Genomic DNA, 25131 nt, shown 5'->3' with positions numbered 1-25131 from the left:
TGGAAGACACTGTGCAATGGTTTGTATGAAAAATAAATTGCTGTTGCTGCTGCTGCTGGATAGGACCCACACTGCAGGAGAAACCACAAGAAAATCAAATGAGAGGACGAAGATTATGAGAAAGACAGCTAAAGATACAAAGAGATAGAAGCGAGAAAAGAGGAGGAAAAGTATGTGAAAAAAAGTGAAAATGGCGGGGGATGACTGATGAGGTGACAAAGGCTCCTCCACTCTAACTAATTTCTGTTATTGCAACACAACACAGCACATTGTATTAATGTGAAAATCAGCTTTTTTCAATTATTCTGTTTACATTTTTGCAGTGGGAGTCCTGGTCACGTTTTCCCATTTTCCCCTCAACGTGTTGTGTGCGTGTGCATGTGTGTTTGTGTGTCTGTGTGTTTGTCTGTGAGGGTGGTGACCCAGTTTCAGCAGCCAGGTTTCTGGGGTTTTCTGTTTTGGTTTTTTTTTTCTCTCCGCAAATGTGTTTGAGGTGAGAGCAGCCGACACTTGACAAATGCCATGTGGTTCATATAAACACACACAGAGAGAAAAACACACAGGTAGATGATGAACTGTAGGCATGCACACATTCACATGCATAAAAATATCAGGAAATTGTTATATTTAACACTGAAACATGTTTTTTTCCCCCTGCACATTTAATATCTTCTGCAGCAGTTTAAATGGAGACTTTTTTGTGCATCATGGACTATTTTGAATACGATAAATATGTCATAATAAATTGCCTGTTTGCCCCTGCCAGCTTGTTAAATTGCAGGAAATATGTTCACAATCTCCCTCTGTGAATTACAGCATTGAGTAATGGTCAGAAGTGTTTTTAAATAAAGTTGACCTTTGAACATCTGTATTGTTAGTTGGGAGGCTGGAGGCAATCCCAGCTGACACAGGGTGAGATCAGGGTAAAACCAGGATAGGTCGCCAATTTATAACAGTCACCAACTGACCTACTAGTGTTCATGTGTTTGCACTTGTGGGAGAAAACTGGAGAACCTGGAGAGAAAGCACGCAGACTTCACACGGACAGGATCTGGGAACCGAACAAAGAACCTCCTTGCTGCTACATTAGTCCTCAACCTCTTGCCACCAAAATGTGTTCATCCATGTCTAAATCTGGTGGAAACTCCCTTCAGACATTACTGTAGCATTGCATTCACAAATATGGGAAAGAAGTAGAAGTAGAGAGAAGTAGAGAGTAAAGAAAGAAGGATGTACGACCCAAAAACCTAATGCCACACAAGCACTGTCTGTTGCATTTGCCAAAGCATTAAAAATGGAGGCGGGTTCATAGAGAATCTCAAAGTAAATATGTCAATGCCTCCAATACAAGCTACCAGCAGCCCAAACAAAGATCCATACATGTACATCCACTTGTGCAACAGTCATTTAGAGACCCAGGTCAGATCCCTCACATATTCTGGCAACACTAAGATGAATGAGCTTAAATCAACAACACAGAGGCCAGTTCAAGTTAGAGTATACTTAAAATGAACTTTCAGACAAGCTGTTATTATTAAAAGCTTACGCAGTCAGTGTTGGGATTGTTTGCATTGTCCGAAAAGTTGTGAGAATGAAAAATGAGAGCTTGAGAAAGACGTTGAAAGCCTGCTCATGCTGTCACCTCACACACCTGGCCGATGTCTTCATAAAGTGGGCTCGCTTATACAGTTGTTAGTTTTGGAAGGTTACCAAAACTGGCCCCCCAAAATCCGCTACTGGAAAGACATGGGGGACCGAGTTTCAGACATTGTTACACAATCCAACAATACTGTATACTGACCTTTATCTGAATTGTTATATGCAGTATAAATGTAGTAAAACTCATTGTAAACCTTTCCTTTGCAAAGAAACAAAAACTGAGAAAGGTCTATGATATCAGAGTAAAAGTCTTGTGTAACAAAACTTTCAACAAGACGCGTAATTTGGTTCCTCCCTCTTGGCCCTCTCTTGCTTGCTGTTATGATTTATTATATTGCAATGTTTTCTTTAAAAAACAAATGAAATTGATACATGAACTGGTCTCAGACCTTTGGTTTATCCATTCTTAATAGCAGTAGCTGGGTGGTATCAAAACTTTACATGAGGTTTAAAGACCTTTTGGATTCTTACTTCACATACATGCAATGTAACCCACACTTGAAAACAAGACTCTGTTTTCATAGACTTTCTTTGTCTTCCCAAAGTAAAAGTGCGCCAGCCTTGTTCAACTTCCAAACGAGATATTTCCAAGAAACATTTAACCATCTGCAGAAGCACCCAGTATTGTATGAACAAATCAAGAGTAGGTTTCTTCTAGGAATGGAGAATAAATTCAGATCACATGGCAGTGCTTCGTTCCGTCATAGATTAATAACAGCCTGTTTTCCAAACCTTGATCCAGGAAGCTGTTTCAGAAACGACTCCTTCACATGACTTAGAGTGTAAAGACCAACATAGATGATCTTGCAGACACAGACTTATAGACACTGGGATATACAAAGCAGACAAACAGGCGTAGAGCCAGGATAACTGGTAGCAGGCCAGTAATTGTAGAGATCCTGCAACAGCAATGAAACGCGGCCTCTACTGTACTTCCAGATTATCTAACTATAGGCCGCTGAAGGGTCAATACCATTTTAAGTCATAATGTTAATGTTTGACCTGCTTATTCTTTTTCAGGTGAAAGGGTCAGGGGTTGAGGAGCTCTACCATGTTCCCTCTGATTGTAAATTCACGTGTTAAAGGGATATTCCAGCATAAGTTTAAAGGGACAACGAGGAGTTTCTCCAGCGGCAGAACGAAAAATTCTGCGACAATAAATAAATTTATCGTTTTGTCTCTATTGTTATTTTGTTATTATTAGTGGTGGCGGAAATGCTGGGCGAGCCGACCAGCGTTTCCTTACTTTCGGTTTTGCGGCAAGTCATGAGAATAACGCCGCCGAATCGCCGTTTATGGTCGGAACTACGACGGTATGTGATCGTCTTCAAATCTCTGACTTCAATTCTTGATGAATGAAAACATGAGTCCATCTTGCGCCGGTCAAAGAATTTCACGGTGCGCACGGAGGCTCATAAATGTAGTGTGAAAACGCTTTGCTTTTCCAAAACTCCTCGTTGTCCCTTTAACCCATGGTCTAACACACCGGAACACTGAGTAAGACCCCCCATCGAGAGCCGAGTCGATTACCGAGTGCATCAGTGTTCCTATCTGTCTTCCCTCTCTGTTTCTAACAATAAATTAGCGAGTGTTGACAGGGAAATGAATAGAGTTGAATTGCTCAAACTGCATTTTTGGAACTAAGCGTTATTGGACTCCTTACTTTTATACTGCACTCAGTAATCGACTCGTCAGGGCTTCCCCACAACGAGCAAGCGGCTGGAGAGTGGTTGAGTTTTGTTTTCGTCTATTTTCAGGCAGGTGTTTGAGGCCTCGTATTATGGGCTGGGACCCTCGTTTTGTGCTGTTCTGAGCATTATTTGTGGCTATGAGTGGCTTCTTTGATGGCGGTTGCTTGGTGGAGAAACATACAGCAATGTAGCCGGTGCATATTCTCATTTGCCCAGGTCATAGTATTTCAAAGGAGGTTAAATCGAAAGCAACTGGACTTAGTTATTTGTCTAGGAAGACGTTTCACCTCTCATCCAAGAGGCTTCATCAGTTCATGTACGCAACTGACCAGGCTGGGACTGGTCCAACTATCTGGTGTGGCAGTAGTACAGCAGTGTATCGCTATCGTGCGTTCTTTGCTGAAGTTGCTACAACTACAGTAGAGAAGCTAGCGGTCGGCAAACTTGATCTCTTGAGGGTGGGTCTTACTCGGTGTTACGGTGTGTTAGACCATGGGTTAAACTTTAAGAGTCAAGTATTATCATAACACCAGTGCAGAGCAATACATAGCCTCCATCTAAGTTACAACTGTAGACAAACAACCTTCATAAAACAAAAGAGACTGGCGTGCTCGATTCACCGTGTCAGCACTCACAAATCACTATTAATTCAGTCTTTTTCAGTCTATTGACGCACAGCAGTGTCAAAACGGGCGTGTTTCAGCTCTTGGCTTTCTTCATGAACAAACAAACAATAATAATCTATTGTGTTTTTTTTTATTGAACATGGCCATTACACTTTTGCTGTTGGAAAAAGCAAATGAACACTTGGATTTAATACCTGGTCAAACCTCCTTTGGCAGCAATAACCTCAAACAAGCTCTTCCAGTAGCTGTTAATCAGACCGAAACAAAGTCCAGGAGGAATTTTGGACCATTGTTCTTTATAGAGCTGCTTCAGCTAAGTGATATTCTTAGGGATGTCTGGTGAAAGGCTCTCCGAGGTCACTCAACAGAGACTCTGCTGCTGGTTTAAGGCCTGTTTCTCTGCCTGGACCACTGCAAAGACAGAGTTTCTTTGTCTAAAAGGTTCTTCACTTGCATTGTCACCTCTTCACTCCTCTTATTGATATGCAACTCCACCTCGATCTGAATGGCGGCCCTCAATAAACACTGAGCCACATGTGAGCTCCTCTGCACGAACCAACATTTCATCAACGCACAGCTGCCCTGGCAACATTTAGTAGCCATGTGTTCCAATTACTTTTAAGCCCTTGCAATGTGGGCACTTGGTGTTAATCTTCCACACAATTTTTTCTACACTGACATAACCCTACTCAAACTAAAGCTGGGGCGTTCATGTATCTGTTGTTTTGCAAAGAGCTAAAAAATGTGTTAACTGTCTAAAAACTTTTGATAACAAAGATGACGATGAGATCAGAGAAAAAGAGGGCTGTACTGTGAACTCTACAGTACATTAGAGACATCAACTGTGAGTGATTAAAGCAAATTCATCCATGATTACAACTATTTCCATCCCAACACGGATGCCAATACAGCGTTTTGTGTCTGAGGACTTTTCTTCTCATCAGTCTCTCTTGTCTGTTTTTACTCCCACTGGTTTGTTTCTGTTGAAAGCCAAATGCAGAGGTTTCAGATTCATTTGACAAGGCAGATCCAGATAATGATGCTATAACAGCAATCCCATGCATGTTATTTCAGTCTTAACGGGAAACTAAATCTAACTCTGACAGTTCTACTACACCCACCACAACAAACCACACCTCAATTGGATATTTTCTATGAAAATTGAAACAAAACAGCATCATATTTTATCACAAAGAACATTTCAATCATCAGTCATTTAATAAAAGCTGTTTCTCCAGAATTGTGCAATTGATAGGGACAAAGAGGTCAATCTGCAAGGGAAGAGTGCAATTGATAAAAAAATTAAAAAAAACTTGGTTAATGGTTAAGTTTCCTACATCATTGCTGCTCTGCAGGCCAGATGTACATATCTTCTTGTTTAAACGTGATGGCAGTGTTATCCAAAAGACTCTTTTCCCCAGCTTTCTATCTGGATTAGACTCCTGGTTTTAATGACTGTAGAATGGATGAAAATTATGATTCTTTCCAACAGCGAGATGCTGTAATATCCACAGATGCAATGATGCAGCAAATAACTAGCATATGTGTGTATGTGAATGAGTTTGATCTTGTTTCTGAGGCATTTTTCAGGGGAATCAGCTCAAGTGGCTGTAAGATCTGAAATGGCCCCATGCTGTTGACGAAGGGGTGGGAGCGTAAGATCCAAACTACATCCCATTCCCACAGCACTTTCAGATTACATGCAGTTATAAACGTGAGAATCTACAGTAGTTATCTCCATCTTGAGTAACATCCCATCAAAGCTAGAGTCAGACAAACAGAGAAAAGGACAGACAGGCGGAGAAACAAAGGTGATGAGTCTTCCTCTAAATCAACCCAACTTGGCTGTCAAGACTCCTGGTTGCATTTTTCACATCCATCATCATTATTCCATTAAAAGGGAAACCTGAGAGACAGCGGCTGGCAAGGTCATTTACACTGAATATTGTGCAGTAACTGCTCACACCTATGAAAACAAAGTGTGAACCTTATTACTCTGTCAAGACGTCACAGGAAACCAGAGGTAGGAAGAAACGGATTATGGTGTTACAGTAATCTCATTAAAAAATAATAACTCTTATCGTACTGTAGTGCAACCTTTCATAAATTCCTGTTACATAACAGTGTCAGAATATCGGATTTTTTTCCTCAAATGTTTTTAAAGGTGGAGCAGGTCATCTTGGAGATGTTAGCCTGAGTTAGCTAAATTTCTAAAGTATAACATGAAAAAGTATCCCTCCAAAGCCACTGGCCTAAAACACATACATATAAAACTAAATATACAGATTACCAAAATAAATGTAAACAACTAATCTCATGAACTGAGAAAGTTTTCTTCTTTTATCGACAGCAATACATATTATGCTGTTTTGCATTTTATAGCATCCAGGGTTAGAGCATTGCTAGCTCAGACTCCAAGTACACTCAAGAGCCAAGCGTTTCATATCAAAGAAGCCAGACTCTGCTGAGGGAGCAAGATTGAGGCAATGGAGGTCATGGGAAAGGGAGAGCGACCAGAAGTGTGAGGAAGAGGACGGAGGGTCATACAGGAAGGAACAGAAAGTTTTGGAGAGGAAGCCATTCAACAACTTGTAGCTAAAAATCTGCACACTACGGATTGCAGACAAACAGACATTTTATGTATAGTAGCAAACTGTTTCAGACTGTTTTCTGCAATGATTGACACTTGCTTACTGGAAGGCCCGAGTGCAACAGCCAGCTACATTGACTTAAGTAATTAATATAACTTATATATAACAGGAACTTGTAATATAATACAAGTTCTTGTTCTACTTCTGAGACCAAATGAAGGAAATCCAAGTGCTTATTCATGAAGAACTTGACTAAAAATGGTTAATTGAGCAAATTAAAGGAGCATATTGGCCCTAATAAAGACAGTTCCTTGTAGAACTCATAGCTTTTTACTCCATTTTCCCCTGAACCTTCCTTAAATGTCAACATGAATCAAAGCTAATGCTTTCTTTGGCACAGAGAAGTTTCAGTAGTGCATGTAAAGGTTACAAAAGAAATTGGCGAGAACCGGCTTTGGCAACACAGCACTCGCTAAAATGAGAAAGTAAAGTTAGCTGAATTGTTAGGGGCATGCTGTAGTTAATAAGGGAAATTTGTGTTCACACCTTTGACACCAGCACAGTCTGCCCTGCTTGTGAGTCTTACAGCATCGTCCACAGTGCTCCTGTGATTGTACAGACTTATCGTCTGTGACACATTGGACTCTTGCTGTGGTGAACGTCCAATTAAGAGGGTTTGCTCTCTGCTTTGATTTCTGTATTTGAGGCATTTAAACTGAAGTGTATTCCTAGTGGCATGAATAATATAATGGATGGTCACACATAAAGAAGACAATTTTGTAAAATCAGGTCAAAGTCTGCTTCAATTGTGGATGCTCCAAGTTCCAACTATGCCTTGACTGTTGCAATTATATTTTAGCCCTGCCACAGACAGATCACATGCTATTGTACTGACATGCTCGCAAAAACAAGTAGAAAGAACTATGGTAGAAACATAAGTAATATACACTAAATGCAGCTGCAGCTGATGGGAATGTGTTTTGAACTGATGACACAAGATAAATACTCAGGGTATCACTCAGGGTGTAACATTTCATCCTGAAAGGACAAGTATCTTGAGTCATCTAAGAGTTGGTAGCCTTATCTATGAATGGACAAAAAAGGGTTCATAACTATCTATATAGTAAGTCCCAGGCTTCATATGGCTCTTTCAGAAACATAGCTGGCATCACAAATGTGAAAACAGGAGTCTATGCTTAAAGGGATAGTTCAACATTTCAGCAAATTTGCCCATTGCCATAATCCCTGTAGACTTTTAAGTTAATTGTCGGTGCATGCGAGCTGTTTTGAGATTCGGGGAACAGAGAAGTGAGCTGTTCAGAGCTACGCTACGGAGGCTAATGGGATTTCTTGGTATTCCCTAATCAAACTCTGTGACCTGCACATTCACCATGCTATGAGATAATAATGTAAAGTTACAAGACAGAGTTGTCTTAGACGTAAATTCATGCAAAGCCGCTGATGCGCGTTCCTGTCTGGGGCAGTTTTTCAGCCAGCAGTCTCTTTTCGGCACGACACCGGCTTTGGATTTACCTCGAAAACAACTCAGTCTCGTAACGTTACGTTCTCTGCTCTGCGGATCTCAAAATAGCTTGCACCGACAATTAAAGGTAACAAACCTACTCCTAAAACTATAGGGATTATGGTGATGGGCGAATTTGCCAAACTGTTGAACTATCCCTTTAAAGCACAAGCTAGGAGAACGGTATGCACCCAGTTTAATGGTAAATTTACATACAAACAGTAGACTTGTCGACTGTCTCTCAAATGCTCTGCAAATGCATCATTCTTTTCTACTGAATGTCACCAACAGAAATCCCCTCATATTTATTGCACCTTTTTGGCATTTATGGCAACTTTTTTGATATTGAATTCACCAGCTTTGACACAATCCATGTATGAACTGTCTGAAGGTTCAAAAATACCCTCCACCAGTCCAAATCCTTCACGAAGGACAGAGGGCGATTTATTAGGTGATGTGACTGAGGGATCAGAGGTTTCATTTGGGTTCACCTGGTCAGTCAGGTTCATGGAAACCGCAGGTGCTCCTGATAGTTTTTTCTGCATTTGGTGTATGGCTCTTGTTCTTTAGAATTGCTTGCGAGGTTTCTGGGCAGCAGAGCAGCATTACCTAACAGTTCCTCAGAGACAGACAGTAAATCCCTTAACAGAGAGGGACACCAGAAACACAAGATGATGTTCCTGGCTGACTTTGTGAAAGCTGATAAGGTGCGCGAGTGTGTGCGAGGGCATCTAGCGTGTCTGTATATCTTTGGTGTGTTCGTGTATACGTTGTGTATTAAATGTCTGGGTGTCTTGCAATAATGGCATAAAGAAATGTCTGTATTTTATGAGATTTCACAAGTGTGTGTGAAAATGTCCATATTTTTTCTCCAGTACAATTCTCCCTTCACATAATAAGAAAAACAGAAAGTCTATAAATTCTTCTTTCTGCAGACATCTGGTCTAATATCAAACCACATCTTCACTTAAGGTTTTTGTATGTGTTCTTGCATTTTCATTCATCCTGTTCTTTATTCATGAGTGCAGTCATGTCACAGTGACTGCATGAAAAGTCAATGATACCCACTGCTTTGCATGCATGGTGCTTTGCCCGATGACATCTAGGCGTGTGTTTATCCCGGTAACCTCAACAGGCCATCGTTCAGGCTTCAATTTACACAGCTAACTGGCCAGAGTTTCATACGCCACCGGGGGGATTCAGAACAAAGCATCACTGTCCAAATGTCATTATGCAATGCTTCAGTTGTGTGGAAATCTTTTATAGTCAATTTTGGCATTTGCTTCATTTTCACCTTGACTTTAAATCTGACATCATCCCCCAACATGCTGAGGGAGTGATATGACCTTTATGTGTGTGGAAACCATTCAAAGCCTGTTGTGGAATTTCTTTTGAAAATCCGTTGGCGTCACCTGGAAATGAGAAGAGTTTTTCTCTTTTTCTTGTGCTGCAAAAGCTATCCATCTTGACAAGTCATTCAGTGTAGTGTTGAGTCTTAAAATCATATTTCCCTAAAACAAAGAGGAATAAAATCTGCCAGCGGGGTGAGTATTGAAGCACACTAGCTTGTTTAAGCAGTTTTCATGTGATGTTATCTTGATACCTCTGGAGCAATAGATTTCTATTTCAGAAATGTCATCACTTTTTTTTCAGAATATTCATGGAACTGCACTGGGAACCATTTAAATTATCTCACACATTTTCACCTTTTTCTGTGAAAACAAAGTTGGGATTCTTTTTTTCTTTGTTGCAGGGTGAAAAGTATACGTCTTCAGAGATTTAAGGTTTTCTTTTGACTGCAGTGATAATTTAATTTCTTCCCCTGTCTCTTCATTTCCAAACTATTAGTAACTCATCTGTATCGAAGCCTGACAGCTGCACGGATTTCTGTCCAGCAGATTTTTCTTAATCTCCGTCACTGAAAAACGTTCCAACAATAACAACCAACCCCAACAGAGGACCTCACTTTGGCTGGTTTTTCAGGGTATCCTCAGTATCAAGTTTTTTTTTTCACTTCCCAATTAGGGGAAAGATCAAGTGACTAATGTTCATTGAACCTTTTCTGGCATAAAATGCCTAATACTGTTTTTTACTTTATCTTCATCTTAGAAAAAGAAAAATTGATGAGCCTGAGCATATACCTCCGAGGAGCTCCAGCAGTGTTTGAAATATGAACACACTTATGAAAATGGTACTTCTGTATTGGTCCAAACATAAAACAGTATGTTAGTTGAATCATAAAACTGGGGTTTAAACTGTACTTCTGGGATGTATATAATTAACATGTATTATTTTCAAGATTAGATTTTAGTTTAAGTGAAAAGGGGCTCCTATGGAGTGATGTATTGTGTTTTGTTTGTAGCGTTATTGTTGCTAGGCTAGCATCTTACTCAAAGCCCGTCTGAAGCGTGTCTTTTGGAATAAGTCACCCCCTGTGGGATTTTCTGACGGCTCATTCAATGTCTATGGCTGACATGGAGGCAATAAATTCAGGGGTGAAATCCAGTTGAATGTATCTCTTGAGATCTTCGCTAACCTGAACCACTTGATGCCATAGCTCAAAAACAGGAGACAGAAAAGAAATTTCTGCCAAGAGTCGGTGTCAGGGCGGCTATCGGTAACTGACAAACAAGCAACACAACTTGGGATATTAGCATGCTTAAGCGGAGCTATTAAATGTTCATTTCACATGTACAGTTATACTTTTCCAATATTCAATATCCTTAAAAAAACAAAAAACAACCTCATGTAGCCTTGATAGACTATTATCTGCTAACGCTGACTGCCCTTACGTCTACTGTCTGCATCCAAAAAGCTGTGCTCAATGGGAACACTGACTGATTGAGGTCTTATAATCCAACATTACTCATTTCCTTTTGCCTGAATGGGGGGAAATCTCTGCAACCATGTTTAATACCAACCATGCTTTACCTTTTGAGTGTGAAAAAACATGTGTTTTCTCCTTCTTCTCTGCTGCTCCCTTTTGCGTTTCTGCTATGTGAATTTTTTAGTTCTCTGACTTTTGTCAAAAGCATATTTGAATCATGTTTCATTTGTGATGACGATCACTAAATCTGAAGCCTCTTGCAGGTGTTCCATCGTCAAATAAAAGCCTTTACTTGTAATCGCTGATGGTTTTACAATTCTGGTCCATTAGTACATGACAGCATAACAGCTTCCCATCCATGTATACTGTAGGTTTGGGGAAAAACAGAGTCATCTACCCACACAGAGCAGTGGGATTTTTTCCCCAACATTCTGTCAAAAGTTAGATGGATGAGATGTATTATGTAAGGGCTGGTAATTCACATTCATACATTTCATTAAAAACTAGGATGTTAATCATACATGTTTTAAACATTAGACACTGTAGGAAAGATGGCTTTGATTTTTATAAATGCAAAACTGTGAATAAGAGAGCACTGTGTGTTTTATCTGAACTCTGTCATAGTCAGTCATTTTATGTAGTCTTTTCCGTTGTAAAAACTGAACTTAAGAATTTAGCTCTTTGACATATTGGTCATTCTGATTTAAGTTATTTTTAAATCCAGAGCTCAGAAACTGAATTTTTGAGGCATTATCAGAGTAAATCCAGATGTTAAGTTATAGGTAACTGATCAACTAGTTTTCACAAAAAATATGTTTCTGTATCAAATGGTTATCTTCACCATTTCTCTGATTCCCAATAACTCAAGTGCACAAATTGCAAGAGCCACACAGTAGTAAGATGATATAATCGAGATGCTTAGCAAAAATCTTATGATCTTATCTCCTATAAAAGGAATGGAAATCCCTACGTGGAGGTCTAGTGTTTAAACCATTAGTTTTCCTGTTTAGTGCCACAAACCTCGGCCCTGAAGTTTTGTTCAGACATTAATGTTAATAATTACCCTCAATCCTCAAACCAGCATTTAATCATCATGTAGAGGAAAACTCCAGTCAAGGCCTCTGTGTGCAGGACATACAAACCCTGATTGTTTTACCACATCATGTTCAGCGAAAGCAAAGTCATTGGTTTGCTTCAGCTGTGATCTTTTGATTACATAATCAGAATAAAAAACCCAATCTCTTTTCCACAATACATTTGTAATGTTAAATAAATGTGGAGGTAGGTGTATAATCTGATTTTGACATTCTGTTCGAGCTTGACCTCAAACCTCAGTAACCACCACATTCCCATTTTCAAAACCGCCAGATTCTTGGTGAGACTGTGGCGGAGCTGTTGGTGTAGGGGTTAGTTCATGGTGTGGACTGGAGAAGGGAGCTGAGAGCCAACTGGAAGGTTTCCTTCCACTGAGTGATGTCTGCACTGCACTGCAGCAAGGGTGAACTGAAGGACCCATGTAGGACATAAATAATGTCCTGTAGGATGGAGGGCTGATGTGCAGTGATGTTAGAGACAGAAGGGGATGGGCTATAAGTTTTGAGCAGGTGTTTGCAGTATTCTGCAGGTGCTTCTCATTCTGTTTGCAATTGGATCCAACAAATGTACATTGGTATGTGGGTTATAGAACGAATCGCCTTGTTATTTACAACTACTTCCAGGTAGAAAACCAGCATGAGAACAATAGTGACGGACGAGAGTTTCACTATATATCTCATTTTTCATGTCACTATATCACCGTTTAGACTAATCTGATGTTTGTAAAGTTTATAAAACCAATGACTGGACAAACATTACTATTTATGTGTGCACATTTTTGTAATTAGTCATGGTTATCATAGATTAGCCGGGCTAACCGTTAGCTGTGTAACTTCAATAACTGCAGTGACTCAAACGATCCATGAAAAAATATTTTCTCCAGCGGTTATCTTAGTTACAACATGACTGAGCTAACTGGAGTAGTTTCATTTCGTGTCCGACAACGGGAGGGTTTTAACAGCTGACGTCCCGGTGTTAGCTTAGCTACCGCCGTTAGCGGTCCCTGTCAGCTGCAGCCACTGATGCTTTCTAGACACTGTGATTCCCCCAAAACGGAATAAATACAACACATAGCAACACAAAACACACACACACAGAAACAGTAATGTTTCTTCAATCATTTCAGATTTGTCTAAACGGTGATAGGGCGTGAAAAACATAATATATATACACGAATTCGGCGAGTGATTTGTGCATGCCGCCATCTTGCGGCGGCGCCATTGCTGCGGTGACATGTGTCAGTCATAGTAAACTGATTCTCTATGACGGCATCATAAATAGGCTGCATTTGTGATGTTTAGTGCCCCCCAGTAACTGATTAAGGTATCTTACATGAATACCAATATTAATTTAGGAATTAATCATTTGTTTGAGCGATTAGCAGGAAAGATTAGAGTAACAGGGAGATAAGAGACTGTATCATAAACAATATAACATAGGCTACCGGTACGTTATGCGTGCTGACGATAGCAAGCCAGCAGCGGGATATTTAATCATGTGGACAGGCTACATGAATAAAAACAACAACTTGTGCTTTGTTTAGATATTCAAGAATATTTTATTGATCAGCTGGCCTCCGATGATCAGAAAAAACGTCGAAATTACCTGAGCTCCGGATGGGTCGGACCACACCGGCTTTTAGACGACCATGATCACATCATATTGAAGGGATCAGTGAGACATTCACAAACCATCCACTTTTACCACGATGTGAAGGTAACGGTGAGAAGGGAGGGTAGCCAGGTTGTACAGGTCAGCTGTGACTGCGTCGCTGGCGGCTGCTGCTGCTGCTGCGGCTGCTGCTGCTGCACACTGCACGTAACATTACGGTCTAAACACGGACACTCCTCCTGAAGTAAGGGGCTGTGTTTTGCTGATATTAGAGCATGTCCTCCCAGCCTTCCTAGACATATTTACAGAAGAGAAAAGGTCCACTTCTTCGCGCACAGAACCCATCGCTGCCTGACTGGGAGCTGTCACCGCAGTAATGGCGGCTGCTCGACTAACGGTTATTTCGCCGAATTCGTGTATAGCTAAGCTCTCGTTCGTTACTACTGTTCTCATTCAAATTACGTGCTGGTTTTCTACCCGGAAATAGTTGTAAACAACAAGGAGATTCGTTTTATTGAAAAGTCGTAAAATGTGTTGAGGACATTTCCTCTTACCCCAAAAAGAGTCAAACTTCCTCCATGAAATAGGTGGCACTTTCTGATGATCATATCAGTTTCTTCTAGGTATTTGCACTTTTGTATGATGCATTGCTGCTGGGAAACACCCCTAGCTACTCTGCACATTATTTCAGGCAGGTTCCTCCTGGGTATGTGCCCCTCTCAAACACTTTACCATAAAAGCAACATTGATAGTGATATAGGGGCACCTGGGCTCAGGTTATTGATGGTATCAGGTATTTGTGATCAATGGTCTTTGTCTTCTTTGACTTCTGCCCTTCCACACTTGCATGGATGTTCTTCTGTTTTGAATTTTTGATCAATATTTTTTTTATAGGCTACTTTCGGTTTTTTGATGGTCTACTTCACCTGTTTTTTTTTCCAAAATTGGTTCAATCTTTTCTTTTAAGTTTAAGAATAGTTTTGACCTACAATTTATTGTTGAGAAAAATAGTTACCCAGTTGTCAGGAGTGGCATCGTCTACACACAAGTATTTGTAGAATGCTAAAGATGCTCAAGATCAATCTTGTTTCTCAGGGAGTGAACATTGCCGAGGATGATTGAAGGTAGAGATCCATATTTATTTTCCCCATTTGATTTGTAGAAACAGGTTTTTTTTCCCCGATTCGTCTCCCCTAATGAACGTGACCTTATTTTGTTACACTGAGTTTGGGAGAGTAACTCTGAAATACTTCATACCTTATTAATCAGTTTAGTCTGCAGGTCCTGAAAGTTTTAACAGGAATTCCCACTGGTATGCAGACTGGTTGCCACAGAGTATTCTGGCAGCGCTACAGATCCACATTTTCTCATCTTGATTTTTATGGTTGTTGATTTTTTTGTTTTACTAAAATAAGTCTCACTTAACTTTGTTTATTGCAGTTTTAAACAAACATGCATTAGCTGTATTCTTAGATGTGGTTAACTGAGTATAATAAGACTTATTTATGGGTGTTTGGGGTTTGTTTTGACACTGAGGCACAGACAGACTGGAGTGTATCCAGCAGTGAAATTTATGGGCCAGGCCTGTCACTGTCTGACAATGTGTTGATACAGGAGGAGTGTCTGTCTGGGCACTGTTGTTTTCAGCTCACAGGAGACGTGAGATGCTGACAAGCTCTACAACAGGGCAACCTGCCTGGCAGAGAGACCTACTTGGAACAAACAGGTTGCAGAGCTGACCCCCTATAACAAATGTATCCGGAAACAAGTCTGTCTGCCATGGATGCAGTGGTTGGTGCTCAAAAAGAGTGTGTGCCGGTGACTAAAATGCCTTGGTTGCTGAGGGAGTGGAAACTTTTGTTAATTTTTAATCTCAACTCTGTCAGGATATACAGTACATTAGTTAGTTTCCTGTAAGCATCATTTGTTAAGGTTTCAGTAGGCAGAAACCTAGGAGAAAGGGTGAGGGGTGGGTACTGCTGCATGTACGGCTTCACCTGCTTTTAATGGAAAATTGACCTACGCAACAATCTCCAATAACGCATTTATTGCAAGAGAATAAAAATAGCAGCATGCTACATGTCCACGTACAAGTTCTATCTATCTAAACATTTCACCAATATTGAGATATAGATGTCCATCTAAAGGGACATCTGCATTTGCAGGAAAGCCAATAAGAATACTCTCTCTGAAAACACTGTGACTGACCAGTCTCCCGTCACGGTCTAAAAAGACTGAAACAGAGCCAGAGGAAGTGCAGATGTCCAGTTTGTTCTCAGACCACTTGAATTGCAAAATGCTGACAGGTGATTATGGAAATTTTGCACATTGATGACAAAAACTCACTACCTACCCCAGCTTTTACTTCAAGGTTACTGAGTTTAGAACACCTTACAGACTCACCAAAACATTTTTTAAACCCGTAAGTAATTCGTTATCATTACTGAGATATATTTGTGGTTTCATAATGTAGTCAGAGGCTTTGTGTGATAAGCTAGACTTAGTTCTGCATAGTCAATGGCAGAAGTTGATGCTGGAAAGCTCGAGGATATAAATCCAGTGAGAAATAACAAATTTGCTAGGGGTATTGCTTCAATAATTCAAAATATTTTTGATTGAAACAGCCATTGTGCAATGTTTTTCAGTCTTGCCTTCCATCTGTATGGCAGAAAACCAGAAATCCAGTCCAATTCTATTCTTGCTCTTAAGGAATGTCGACATACTTATCACACTTGTTCATGTTGATGATGTGCCAGTAAAATCGCTTCAAAACAGAATAAGCCTATTGGTAGTGATGTAATGCGGAAATTTCAGATTGTTTTCCACTTCAGACTCACTCAACAACAGCCCAACAGTATCACACTTTGCCAACAACTTTCAGCTCTTCAAAATCAATAGCGTGCTTCCAAAACACCACCATCTTTCTGTAGTTGTAGCATCACTCAATTAACCTTCAGCTGCGGCAACGTGCAGAGGGCTGCACATGTCAGCTTTCAACTACACAACTGGGAGACGAGATGAAAAAGCCAGACTTAATTTAACTGGGACTTTACATCCCATGCTTTTAAAACACAGCATTACAATGTGTCAATAGCCTCGAGCCCTAACGCTTAACTGTTGCTTCCACTTCCTCCCTCATTTGGATCTCCCTGGCGCTCCATCCAGACACATCAAGACACATGGAGAAAACTGAGACGGGCTTCATTGCCATTTTCTCATCTTGTGGAAATACATCTCAGCACTAGTGGAACCTGACAAAATTGGACCACACCGTGTCATGGCTGAGACACAATATTTCAAGTTAAAATTTTGAAGGGTGAAAGCTGCACTGAGGCAAGAGACTACTGTGCTGGAAAACTGATCTTTCATTTCATGTTTTTTTTTCTTTCTTCATCCCTTTTTTGTTGTGAAGGGGCCCTGTAAATCATGTCCTTTATACCTCCGGCCGGGGGTTCACCGCTTCACCGCAGGGTGGGAGGAAAGCATGATGGGAAAAACATGATGCGATCTCACTTTTGTGGGTCAGAGAGGTAGAGATCGAGAGGAAGAAAAAGGGCAAAAGAGGATGAGGAGCTGTGAAAGAGGTAGGAGGATCTGTCTACACTGGATGGGAGAGAGACACGGAGAGTAGGGGGTAAAAATATTGAAATATAGTCTGAGAGAAATAAAGACATGAGAATATGAAGACATAAAACCACAGTAAAGGCAATAAAGATTAGACTTCCCTTTTCAAAACACATTAAGCAGCTAGCGAGGCAACTCCCGAGTGCCAAAGGACACAAAGACTTCATTAAGCGTTGAAAGAAATTCCAACTTCAACCAGCTACCATTTTACAATGCCATTTATAAGCAAAAAACACAATGTTTGTCTAACCCTTCTCTAGTAGAAAACGTATCTTGTGAAATTTTGGACTGCTGCTCAGGCAAAACAAGCAAACCCATGACATCACTATGGGAAATTTTGATACTAACTTTTCATCCTTTTCTTGTATAGCTTAAACAAGCTAATCACAAGGAAAATAGACAGCCACATAAACATGTAGCAGAAATGTTGTGCTGTGTGATCATTGCTCTGTGCAGATGATGAGAGGTGAGTCAAAGAGGATGCATTAGGTGAAATGTACAGGTGCATCCCGACAGGAAAGGGGAGGCGAGTTATTGCAGTTGTGTCAACTGGCTTGGTCTGCAACTGGAACAGCAGTGGCGCACAACGAATGCGGCACATTTTTTGTGCTTTAATAGTGGCTTGTCCCTTAAATGCCTTTGAGATGGTCCAAAAACCCAATTCAGATTCATACAAAAATGCTGCTCCCTACAACTAGTGCTGCTGATAGCAAACCAGCCCACTCTGAATGGTACCTATCGGTCTTGTTGTCCATTTTGTCCGAGTGAGGGTTCACAGAGTCGGATTATAAAACACCAAAATTCATGACCCTGCTCAAGCTCTCCATTAGGACGAAGAAAAACTTACCAAAACATATTTCAAGCAATTGCATGGTCAGATTATTATCCTTCCTGCTGCAGTAGCTGAGTTTCACAAAGTGAAATCTGGCAAAAGGTTTTGGCCCCTAAAAACTAAATGACAGTGATGGCTCACTCACCTCTGTCAGAACTTTTACCTCTCCCACATGACCCCACATGCCACTTGGAGTTACCCATGTGCAAATCTGCTTTGTGCAGCTTTTAAAGGACCCTTCTGCTAACCCAGGTGCCAACTGCTCAGCCAATCACTATGAAAGACACAAGAACTAGTGAGAGGGAGCGAAAACGGCAGACTCAGCAGCTGTGATTTCCTAATGGTGAATTTATATGCGTTGTGTTTTAATACTCTGCGGTCACCTAATACCCTGGACCAGGGCTGTTCATCCATAATTCTCAGATATAAATCGCTTTGGTCTCGACATCTAATATTGGCTTGTCTGGCTGTGGTGGGTTTTGATGATTGATGGCACAAACATTCAACAAAGTGAGTTACAATACCAGCCGTCTGTTTCTGTGGAGTCAAACAGTGGGACTCAGATAATGTATCATCGCAGGGTTGAGGAAGGTCACACTGTTTATACGACTGTAATCCTGTACCAGTGTTTTAAAGAGGCCAATTTTAAGGTCTATATTGTGAAATAACAACTAGTACTGCCAGTAAAATTACAAAATATTTCTTTATCATAAAATGAAGAAGCGCAGCACCAAACACGGAAACATTAAACTATAAACATGAGTACAGGTTGAGCCAAACCAGAGTGATCCATGTGTTGCATGGATATATAATATCACCACTGGTCGGCTGTCTTCTGTTTTTGCTCTGACCTGCAGCTTCCATTAGAGGGGACACACGTGCACACAAACACACACACACACACACACACACATACACAACTTGCCCAGAAATGTGCAAATGAATGCAAATGCACACAGATTGCTCCCACACAGGAGGAAATTATTCCCGGAAATCAGGGGTGATTATTGATGTAACAAGGCCTCTGGGATATGTTGTGTGGAAGTTGGGCGGGAGAAAAGCGTGAAAAGGGTTCAATGTTAAGACCAGGTGTCGGCAAAAGTGTGTGTGTGTGAGTGTGTGTGTGTGTGTGTGTGTGTGTGTGTGTTTGTGTATGAGGGAAAGTAAAAGAGACGGGGTCAAAGTGACTGATTCATAATAAATGACATAACTGATGTCTTTTGTTTTATTTACCGTTTGAGCTTTTATGTGCGGTACCGCATGTGTGTGTGTGTGTGTGTGTGTTTTTAACTAAACCAGAAAGTCAAAACAATGACCTCACATCCTGCTGCCATGGCAACACTGGCCATTAACCTAACAACAACAAGCTCTGTTACTTTGTTTACAGGCTGTCCGGTCCATTGGGATGACATATGGTGGCCTCTCTGTGGCCCTTCAGCATCTTCAAATCCACCCGTTCAATGAGCGAGTCCGGCCCTGCTTCCTACTCTCTGTTAGAAAGTTCAATGATGTTACTTGGCGGCAAAGCCAATTCCAGCTTGTAAACCAGTTTTGGATAATATTTCTTCGCAATGAAACATTGTGCGTTCACATAAAAATACTGAATCTGTTTCGCAACCTTCACCGATGTGAAGCAAAGGCGAGGCTAGTGGGTGCAGCACAGGACAGGTATCGTACCGAACCGTTTCAAGTTCTGAGCATGCAGGAAAAATCAAGAGCAGCTACTCCAGAGCAAAGTCATTTGATATTTACACGTACACCAATTCTTCGGAAATGTCATTGCATTAACTTAAGTACTACCATCGTGTAATTTCTCTATTTTCCTTCCTGGTCAATTTCTAACTGAGACCACACAATAAGCAACACAGACCACTGCACGCGTCATTTCATCACAGTTAACACTGATCTGTAAACAGCCTGCTTATTCACATCACCACATGGCCATCTGGACTTCCTTAGAGTGGAGGTTACCAAGGATTTAAGCAAATAAAAAATTGTTGATGAGGTGGGGAACTGAGTATGGTGAACTGGAGAAGAGGCCTGCAGCATTTTTTATTTTCACTGGAATAGTAGGAATCACTGGAGCCAATAGTAGCGCAGAAAAAAAAGCCGTGAAAAGTTGGTTATAAACTGTTTACACAGAAAAATTTGCATGCATAAGTGCATTTTTGAATGTGGTCGTGTCACCACATGCACTTACAAAGCAAACACACGGATACAGGTGCATGGGAGAAACAGTGAACAGCGAGCTGGAAAAATGGATCAGTCTCATTATATCCCCAGGTTGGTGCACCTGTAAATGTTGGAGACTTGGCGTGAGAGGCTGAGACTTGATTGTGTGTTTTTGAAATTTATTTCTGGGCTGCCCTCATTCTCTTCCTCCCCACAGTGTAGTTGTCCTGTTTGTTGTCCAACGGTGCTCTGCTGGGCAGGTGACAGGTCTGTTTACAGTGTTTGTGCTCGTAAAGGCATCAGAGCATGGAAAAAGGTTAAAAAAAAAAGAAAAGAAAAAAAAAAAGCAAATCCACCCAGGTGTTGTGTTAACATCACTGCCAATAAGATAAATACCCTTGACTACTGCAGAGTTATTTGACCTGGGAATGAATGTTGATTGTACCCTTTCTCTTTTTCCAGCAAATAATATATTATTGGCTATGGTGGCAGGATGATTTTTATTACTCTGAATGATGACAATATTGATAGTAAACACTGCCTGGCGAGTCATGAGAATAACGCTGCAGAATCACCGTTTATGGTCGGAACTACGGCGGTATCTGATCGTCTTCGAACCCCCGACTTTCATTCTTGATGTAGTGTGAAAACACTTCGCTTTCCAAAACTCCTCGTTGTCCCTTTAACATGTAATATCATGACTTAAAAGGGACTATAAGGAGTTTTGGAAAGCCAAGTGTTTTCACACTACATTTTCCACGAGCCTCCGCACGCACGGTGAAATTCTTGGACCGGCACAAGACAAACGAAAGCGAAAACATTTGCCAAGAATGTTTTCATTGATCAAGAATGAAAGTCGGGGGTTTCCGACCATAAACAGTGATCCGGCGCCATTATTCCCATGACCTGCCGGACAGCGTCTGGGAAACCGAAAGTAGGAAATGCTGGGCGAGTCGACCACTAAATAATAATATCAAAATAACTATAAAGACAAAACGATATATTTATCAAAAATGGACCCATTAACAAGTGAGGGAAACATAGATTCATCCACATTAATATGAGACTCTTTTATAACCAAAAGCAAACTCCTCGGGGTCTCTTTAATATCAGCCGGGAGAAGCGCAAAAAAAACAAAGAAACAGGCCCATTTATGATATACCGTTCTATCAATGCAAGCTCCTCATCGGGCCAAGAGTTGGTTTTACACCCACGAAAAGTGGCGTGCTTTGTATGTTAAATCACAACGTGGCACCTACACCCAATGATCAGTCAGAAGAGGCAAGTGTTCAAATTTCTTTCAAGTGCCTCAAAACACAACATAAAACCATTTTCAATAATTCATAAACAGTCCCGTCCCAGACAAACACATCTATTAAACTGAATTGAGCCCTGGTTGAAAGACACTTGGAAACTGGTTTGAAAGCAACAGCCAGATACAGAGACGAATGTCTGGAGAAATTTGACCTCTTCCCTCAGAGATTAACTGTACTTACAAAAGTTGTTTTATGAAGTCTGAAATATATAGGATGCTGCTAGTATTCCCACCTCCTGACCACAATAGGCACCAATATCCTCAGCTCCCACCACAATTGCAGCAGACATGTGCCAGGCGTGCCTCTTTGGCCCCAGGCCCGCATGGTGTTTCCTGACCTATATTCTCTTACTCTCTTCTCCCTTGGTATTTAAAGCTTCCTTTTTAAACGACACGCGACTGAAAGTATTCCTACACAAACATTATCAGCTCAAACTCGGGGACTCCTTGTTTTCAAATCAAGACCCTCGGTCAGTTTTTAGCGGCCATATGCTGAAAACATGAGGCAAAAATAGGCCAGCGGGCACGTGTGACATTGTTTCATCTCCACAGCAACATGAGAGGAAATATTATAATAACATAAGCTGAGGCTGTCGACAGCGTATGAATGTGAGTCGGTCACATCTGTTGCTAGATCAACCAGAGTTCCCAAACAATAACAGGGGACTCGAGCGTGACTAAGTTCACTGATTTCAGCATTTACCAATATCCAAACAGCAAAATATTAAATAGTTCTATTCTAATAAAGGCACAAATGATATGTTGAAGTAATGTGGAATAAAAAAAGTAGATGAGGTGGATGATGTTATATGGTCATAAAAGCATCAAGCAAGTAAGTGGACTTTCCAATGGTCCCAAAATAGAACAAATTCGGCTTGGTGGTCAATAATCAATAACAGAGTTAGAGTTAAGTTTCTATATTTACAATTCCATGGCTACTGAGGAAAAACTTCATCTGGTTGAAAGCTCCAGACATCGTGTGTAGCTGGACCTTGAGAGGAGATGAACTGGCAGGTTACCTGCGGTACATGCAATTAACATATCTATTACTGCTTCTTCTCATCCAAATACTTTATTGATCCCTGTGGGGAAGTTCAGCCGTCTGAGGAAATTGAGGGTTAGAGGTCCGTCGCAAAACAACAGGTGTTGGTTGGGATTCAGAGGTTTGATCCAGGCCACTGCAGCGGTGTTGGTGTCCGCAGACACAGGAATATAAAGAACCCATCTATGGAGTATGACAACTTGCACTTTTTTAAAGGGATAGTTCAACATTTTGGCAAATTGGCCCATTGCCATAATCCCTATAGTCATAGCAGTAGCTTCGTTACCTTTATTTGTCGGTGTAAGCTATTTTTAGAACGGCGGAGCAGAGCCGTGAGCTGCTCAGAGCTACGCTACGGAGGCTAATGGGATTTCTTGGTTTCCCTCATCATCAAACATCAAATACACAATCCAACATCTCCAAAACGCTCTGGTGGACAAGTTGTGACCTGCACATTCACCACGCTATGAGATAATAACAGAACGTAACATAACAGGGAGTTGTTTTCAAGGGACATTCATGCAAAACCACTGATGCGCGTTCCCGTTGGGAGCAGTTTTTCATCAAGCAGTCTCTGCATTTACCTCGAAAACAACTCTGTCTGGTAATGTTCTGTTATTATCTCATAGCGTGGTGAATGTGCAGGTCACAACTTGTCCACCAGAGCGTTTTGGAGTTGTTGGATTGTGTATTTGATGAGGGAAACCAAGAAATCCCATTAGCCTCCGTAGCGTAGCTCTGAGCAGCTCGCGGCTCTGCTCCGCCGTTCTAAAAATAGCTTGCACCAACAAATAAAGGTAACAAACCTACTGCTATGACTATAGGGATTATGGCAATGGGCCGGTTTGCCAAAATGTTGAACTATCCCTTTAAGGCGTGATGCTGTAGGGATGAAGTCATCAGTGTTCAATGTAAGCGAGGTAAAGTGAAAACCACACACCTCTACTCTGCCACCTTGGGTAAAATAAATAAATAAATAAATAAAAAGGGGGACACAGTTTAGTACTGTTGGTGTGCAAGAGCTGTGAGGCAGTGATGAGTTAACTTTCCTTCAGCAAAAATGCCACTGACTGAAAGCAGACTGGAAGTCCAAACAAAAAATCTGGAAACTGAAAGAAGTTGAGTGAGGGCAAATGGTCTGTGAGTGTGTTAGTATGTTAGTGTGTGAGTGTGTGTAGGTGTGTTTGTGTTTGCAGGAAACCTGACCATGTGGAAATCATTAGATGTAGGCTGATTCAGCATGCTGGCATATTTGTGTGTTTGCACGTGAGTGTGTAGACTAGAGTGTTTGTCTGCCACCTCCAGGCTCCAAGTTCAGTAAGTCAAGCACCACACCCCCAACCTACACACACACACACACACACACACACACACACACACACACACACACACACACACACACACATACACTCACATGTTGTCACGAATCATTTCTAACTAGACTTCCAGACCTTAATTATATCCAATACTTGCTTACCCCAAACCTTTGTCCCTGAAGACAGTAGACTTCACTGGACGACAGTTCCTAATGATTAATTATACTAGTATAAAAACTGGTTGTGAAGAAAGGATTTGCAGCTCTTAATGTCTAGATGAGGTTACTGTACCTCTATGGGCTGTATTAGATCTATGGTGAATACAGGCTGGGATGTTAAGTGCATACAAAAGAGTTATTGACTGCTTCAGAAGTTGATCCGGATCCATAACCAGCTGCTTTCTCTGCACAGCAAGGTTGGTTTTGACACTACAGGTGTTGAAAATGGGCAGGATTTGTGACTCACACACAGAACCACTGACTCCTTACGGTCACAAATGAACCCATTATGTTGGACTGTCAAATTTATTGAGTGTGATTAAACATGCATTCTCAGATGTACACATGCAGGTCAAACATATGGAGATATTTGTTCAGATACTGTACACTTTCTTTCTGAAAGTCCTTTACTCTTTCATTTGAGAGTTGCGAGTTTTAGTACTTTTAGTCTAATTATTTTGTGTCTGTATGTGTTAGCGAGCCCAATAACAACATCCTCAGCTAATTATATGGATGTTGGACTTGTCAGTGCAATGCTAAAACCTGGCAAGTCTTCATTGTAGTCCTCTAAATATCTTTGCAAAAGTATTATTGCTCTTTGGCCAAGACAATTTGAGCCGAGTGTCTGAGACTCTCTTTCCTTTGGAAACTGGACAAACTTCACTAATTTACCTGTGGTTTCAGCGCACAACCTCAACATTTCAAAACAACCCTCCAACTCTAGATCTGGGTCATTTGATCAGAGAGAGAGCGATGATCTACATTTCTTGCAGCCCTTGAATCTTCACTTTCTGTGATAAACTTAAAAATTCACTGAGCCTCGTAAAAAAAGTACTGGAGTCTTGAGGTCTTGGGTTCAATCCGGAGTCTGCTTTTAATTTTGAAGTCCAACACCCAAAGTAAATATTCAAAAAGCCCTAGGAAATAAGGGTCAACTGTTGAAGCCTGTGTGCCTCCACACCACCGCTATCACCCAACTTCATTACACAG

At 41.0% G+C, this 25131-nt stretch overlaps 1 long non-coding RNA gene across 1 annotated transcript in view; it reads right to left on the bottom strand.

Moving 5' to 3' along the window:
- Positions 1 to 4137: 4137 nt before the first annotated feature.
- LOC146979307 (uncharacterized) overlaps positions 4138 to 25131 on the bottom strand; it is a 33719-nt gene continuing 12725 nt past the window's right edge. The window contains exon 4 of the long non-coding RNA XR_015036860.1: positions 4138 to 4387. This is a non-coding gene — a long non-coding RNA (uncharacterized LOC146979307). The remainder of the gene's footprint in view (positions 4388 to 25131) is intronic.

The sequence above is a fragment of the Trachurus japonicus genome, chromosome 10, assembly GCF_045865225.1.
Source record: "Trachurus japonicus isolate A0001 chromosome 10, Traja_1.0".
NCBI lineage: Eukaryota > Metazoa > Chordata > Actinopteri > Carangiformes > Carangidae > Trachurus > Trachurus japonicus.
Note: the sequence above shows the minus strand (reverse complement) of the source record. Positions and strands in the feature narration are given on the sequence as shown.